General features: G+C 45.0%; 1 pseudogene; it reads right to left on the bottom strand.

The window, feature by feature from the left end:
• Positions 1-3,779: 3,779 nt before the first annotated feature.
• Positions 3,780-4,606, bottom strand: LOC101287591 (40S ribosomal protein SA-like; annotated as a pseudogene).
• Between the last annotated feature and the right edge of the window lie 1,409 nt (positions 4,607-6,015).

Here is a 6,015-nt window from a genome sequence, read left to right as displayed (position 1 = left end):
GTAACTGAAGACACAGAAGTGGACAGGATCAGCCAAGGACAGTGTGAGGATTAAGAAGTACAAGAAAAACAACATGGAACTTAGACCCTTTGCTCTGAAACCCGAGGATAACCCTGGTGAATTTAGAAGTCCCATTACATTGGTGACTCATACTGCACTCATGTAAACCTTCTGGTTCCTTTCATGTAAACTCTAGCAAGGCCACCTTGTTGCAAGTGACAGAGACCCAACTCAAACTAGCTTAAGAAAGGGAAAAAAAGGAGCATGGACTCAAAAACTAGGAGATCCAAGGTAGACTTTAGACATCACTACATCCAGGGGACTTGAAAGCTTATTTCTGATTTGTAAACTTCTATAGAGAATCTCTTTTTACATGGTAGGCAAGAGGAACCCCAGCGAACCTAGCTCACAATCTCAAAGCTTAGCAGTATCAGTAGAAAGAATATTGCTCTCTTCAAGTGTGTGTGTATATGTGTATATATAAATCTTAGAGAAGACATCAATTGGCCCTGCCTAGGTCTTATGCCCAACCATAACTCAACTGCAGTGGCCAAGATAATGGAGCAATGTCATTGGATATCTTATATCTGGATCTCTAAGGAAAGTTAAAATTCTTGAAATCCACTCCAGACCTTCTGAATCAGAATATCTGGGGAAGAGTCCCAGAAGTTACTAATTTTTACAAGTGGCTAGAGTGATTCTTATTGGAGTGGGGATCTTATTCACAGATCATGTTTTGAGAAATACTGCAGGCTCCAGCACTGCTGGGATAGGATGCTGCCTGAGAGGACCTCAGGTCTGTACCCTGTCAGTTTTGGTGAATTTAGAAAATGTTCAGGCTTTTGAGTGGACTTGAAAGGACTTGGGGTGAAATCTGGTCTGAATCACTTCATTAAATATATGACCAGGCAATTCATTTAACTCCCTTTGACATTTAGTTCCCTCATTTCAGCACACAGGGAAAATACTTACCCAGAATGGCTGTGCGAGGTTAAATCAAACATTTGTGAGGTCTGGTTGCCCACTAGCTTTCACCATTGCTTAGGCCACTCAAACCCGTGACTAATGTCTAGGTCTTCCATTTCTCGGGGTCGGTCCTGCCTCCAGTATCATCTGTCATTTGTTGCCTAAGACAGTTGCAATGTTCAATTCTTCCATATTCTTTTAGGTCCCTAGGCTGCATTTAAGGGATGGTAAACTCAGCCTGCCCACACAGACCCTCACTATCTCTCTGTCGCTCCTTTTACCTGCCATACCTCTACCTGTCCCAACCTGCACACTCAGCTGCTCAGGGAGCCTTTTTTTTTTTTGCGGTACACGGGCCTCCCACTGCCATGGCCTTTCCCGTTGTGGAGCACAGCCTCCGGACACGCAGGCTCAGCGGCCATGGCTCACGGGCCCAGCCGCTCCGCGGCATGTGGGGTCTTCCCGGACTGGGCACGAACCCGTGTCCCCTGCATCAGCAGGCGGACTCTCAACCACTGTGCCACCAGGGAAGCCCTAGGGAACTTTTTAAATCTCCACATTCTGTACTTCTGAACCCAGTCTATAGGCCTGGAATATATTTTCATGAATGACTTAGTACAAATAATATTGTCTCGAGGTGAAAGTTAATCTGGGCTTTTAGAGACTGCCAGACTGCAAGAGAAATAGCAATTATCACTTTTTTTTCAGAAGAAAACATCTCATATAAACGACTTGATAACAGACAGACTCATGAGACTCCTTGAAGAGCTACACTTAGATAAAAGTAGACAAAAACCCACAAATGCCACACTACATTCTCCATGTACTTGGTCCTGCATCATTTTTCAATATTCTTTTTTTTCCATCTGCCGTCTTGGGAGAAATAGAAAAGCAAAGAGGACACAGAAAACTGTTCTGTGATTTAAAAAGAAGATGACGCCACTTATGAGAGCCCTGATGGTGTCAACCAGCACATGTTAGAAATGGGACAAGGAACGAGATGGTGTCAGTGCTCTGTGAACTCATACCACCAGAAAGCACTTCACCATGCTCTCAGAATGCTCCCAGATACATGCTGAGAAGAGGTTTGTACAATCGCTCTTATGTGAAAGCACAGCTTTTTCAGCATCTAACTTTCTTGGATATTAAATGCACTGTGCTGTATTTTGCGTATTTTCCCCTTCTGTGTGGTTTCTGTGTTGGTGCCAGAAGATAAGTTAGTGGGACTCTCACCCAAATCGTCCAAAGGCCTTTATTCTATACTTTGTTCCTTACAGTCAAGTGGCATTTTTCTTCTAAAAAACTTAAAGTGGCAAGATACTATTTTGGTATTATTTTATCCTCCATTATCGTATTTTTCCCTCCCTGTATTCTCTTTGTTGAAACAGTTCCTAAGTTCCCCCCTCCCTGCCCCCACTCCTACCTCCAGAGAGGAAGGGACAGATAAACTTGGAAATTCTGGCTTTTATTTTCCAAATCCTAAGCCCTGGAGGGAGGAGAAAATTTGTGGGCCCAGAGAAAGTGACCTTAATAAGCATGGTGGGTAAAGGATTCCACAAGATGAGAAACAGTCCCCAGAGCCCAGGGCTGTGGAGAAAGAGATGGGCAAGTTCATGCCCTACTTCCTGGTCGTGCTAGCAGAGATTGGGTCTCAAGAGCAGAAGAGACTAAGGCAAGCAAGACCATGGAGACCAAGGCTTTGTGGGTTCTCTAACCAGGCTCATAAACTCAACGTATCCAGGTTCCTGGTGGGTAACATACATGTGAGGTTGGAAGTGGTGTGAATGGGAGACTAAGGGGGCTTGTACAGAACTGTAGAGTGTATGCCCTGCCCAAAGGCAATCTAATTCTACATTTAAAAAGCACAAAAGAAACCAATTTGCTGTACTTGACAAGTTTTGGCCCATGGTCCCGGGGCCACACTGAATGGAGCAATGGCTGTGTTAGTAGTATTTACTGTGGGCAGATTGCTAAGATTCAGGGTGCACCCAATGCCTTGCTACCACATCAGCTCCCAAACATCGCCATTAACTCAGAGTAGAATAAGAGTGGTGAAATCTTGAAATGGCCCAGGTTAATAGTAGTAGAAGTTTCAAGATGAGGCTTCAGATAGAAATTAAACTGAGTTAAAGAAATTTTCAAAAGTTTCTTGTATACCTGACTTTGTGGACTGTTGATACTCCTGTCATTAGACAGGTGTCTAGGATAGTTATGGCTTCACCAGTGTGGAGCTTGGTGCTACTAATAACCGGCTGCGTGATCTCAGGAAAGTCACTTAGCAACTCAAGCCTGTTTCTTCAGCTATTAAAGAGAAACAATAGTAATACCCCTTCAGAAGTTTGCTGCATTAAATGAGACAACGTAGGACAAGGACCTGGAACAATGTTTGCCTCCAAATAAGCAAGCCCTCAGATTGTAACTCTTCATACCAATGACGCTGATACCTTGTGTTCATTGCCTCACAGTGAGTTTGGTGAAATACTAATTGGCGAGCGTTGGTTGTATCAACATTGAAGACGTCAATACATTGATTCTCTTGTCACTTAAGATGTGTTTCCCATCTTGCTCCTCTCACCCTCATATAAAGGTACTTTTAGAGTCTCCCCCATCAGGCTAGAGTCTCAGACATCCTCAGACTCACTTGAATTTTGGGTTTAACACAGCTTAGGATCAACGTAGGGTCTTTACTACAACTTCCAGTGAAGTTGGGCTTCAATCGATAGATTAGAAGAAATCAGAAATTTCTTTTTGGAAACTTTATTTTTTGTCAACCTTATTTTCATTTCCTGTTTAAGAGTCTGTGGAAGAACAGCTTAAGACCATTCAGTGGTTGTTCCTACCTACCCAGTGGCCTGAGCAGTAAGAACGGCAGGCCAGTCTTCAGTGGCTGGCGTCAGCAGGGAACTGCTGGATAGGCACTGGGGGCACATGCACACCTTCAGACCAGTGTGCAACCTTAGGTTGTGTAGCAGTAAATTAGGGAGCTGAGGCAGTCCATTGACCCTGAAATTCCTCCTTGGTCACAGCCTTTTAATCAGTGGCTTACTATTCTATTGCAATCTCTTCAGGATCTCTGTAGAAGTAGAGATCAGGCATGACCTCCCACGAGTGTTCACGGGAGGTGACGCCACGCATGTATAGAACTTCCCTGGCTGCAACCCACCACCCCTCCCTGTTGTTGTACTGGGTGGCAACGTTTGCATAGCATGGAGGAGAGTCCATGTTACACAGAGCAACTGTAGGCGGGTCAACGTAAGTGCCTGCGTGAGAGGCTGGTGGGCAGCCCTGGGATCAGTAACCACCGGAAATCTTGGCTCCCGGAAGCCTGCTGGGATCTGGTTGGTGAAGGTTCCAGGAGTGAAGCAGCCAGCAATAGGAGTAGTAGCAGTGGCAGCAGCAAACTTCAGCACAGTCTGCGGGCTGGTATTCCTGGAGGATATGACACTGACGTTAGCCGGTTTCAATGGGCAACAGCGGCACAAGCTGTCAGCAGAAGCTTCTCCCAGGGTCTCTTCAGATTTGTAATATAGATGCTCTCATTTTTTCCTTTTGCAGATGTACTGTTCCCTTTGGAAGTCAAGGTTGGTGCCACCTAAGTGAATTCCTCCTTTATTTGCAGGACATCAAGGGCTCCCGACATTGTGAAAATTTCCCTTTAAGTTACAACAGGAACCCAGAACAACACCATATGGACCTCTCTCTGGATAGCTTGGAAAGGCCAGAAAATTTAATTGAAACTGGGTGAAGACACTTCTATGAGAGGCTAAGTTGCTGTGGTCCACAATTGTAGTCTTTGGGACTCTACTTTGATTCAAGAAGTGAAAAATATTCACAGAGCCGGAAGGATAAGAATGTATCCTTTATACCAAAGACTTTAGATACCACTTCTCTCAGCTGAACTATTGAGTTATTGCAACTCCTCACTCCTGAGATGTTGTGTTTAGTTTTCTACTTAAACTGTTTACACTGGTGGAGAAAATCACGCAACTCATGGATCTTCAGTTGGACCTTTAGTTCTGCCTGGCAATTCTGGGCTGCCCTAGTTATTTTTCTCTTTGCCATCGTCTATAATGACTTCTCAAGCCACCTATTCTGTGGCATCCTTCTTCACTTGCAATAAATGATCTTGTTTTCTCCTTGCTCTGGATTTTTCCCTCCTGCCTCTGTGGCAGCCATCCTCCATCAGTCAGCCTCACTGACCCCTGTATCTTCAGTTTCTCTCTTTACAGGCTCATCCTCATTATCTAAACTTGCTCACAGAGTTCCTTTAGTAAAAGACAAAGAACAAAAAAATGAAACTGTTGCTCAGTCTTAGGTTTCCCCGCAGCTGCCTGTCTATCACCACCTTTCCCTTCCAAATCAAGCATTTGTAAATGTTGTGTCTATTTCTCTCCCCACTTCCTCACCTCTCTGCCATTTCTCTGCCCACCAAAGTCTGGGGTATGCCTCTTGCCTTTCCATAGCAACTGCTCCTTCTAGACAAATCCAATGGCAAGTTTTGGGTCCTCACCTCCATCCAGTGGCGTGTTTGACACTACTGACCCTCGGCTGTCCTCTCACCTGTCTGGGAACTCCTAAATTTTCTCAGATGCGTCTCTCTGTTTGCCCAGTGTTTATACATCTACATTCTTTGAGGTTCTGCCTGGGACCTTTTCTCTCACTCTTTATGCTCTTTCTGGGTGAAGAATCTAATCCTGCGCCATCAATTACTGTCTTAAAAAAATCTAATAGTGTAATTGGAATCATTCTTATCTTTCCAGCTCCTCAAATTACATATCCAGGCTCCAAGTCCTTTAGAATCCTCACATCAGATCTTTGAGATCATTGCCATTGCCCCAAACCTACTTCAGATTCTTGTCATCTTTCACTAAACTTTTTTTTTTTTTCGCGGTACGCAGGCCTCACTGTTGTGGCCTCTCCCGTTGCGGAGCACAGGCTCCGGACGCGCAGGCTCAGCGGCCATGGCTCACGGGCCCAGCCGCTCCGCGGCATGTGGGATCTTCCCGGACCGGGGCACGAACCTTCGTCCCCTGCATTGGCAGGTGGACT

This window comes from Orcinus orca, chromosome 12, assembly GCF_937001465.1.
Source record: "Orcinus orca chromosome 12, mOrcOrc1.1, whole genome shotgun sequence".
NCBI lineage: Eukaryota > Metazoa > Chordata > Mammalia > Artiodactyla > Delphinidae > Orcinus > Orcinus orca.
This window is presented reverse-complemented; position numbering and strand designations above follow the sequence as displayed.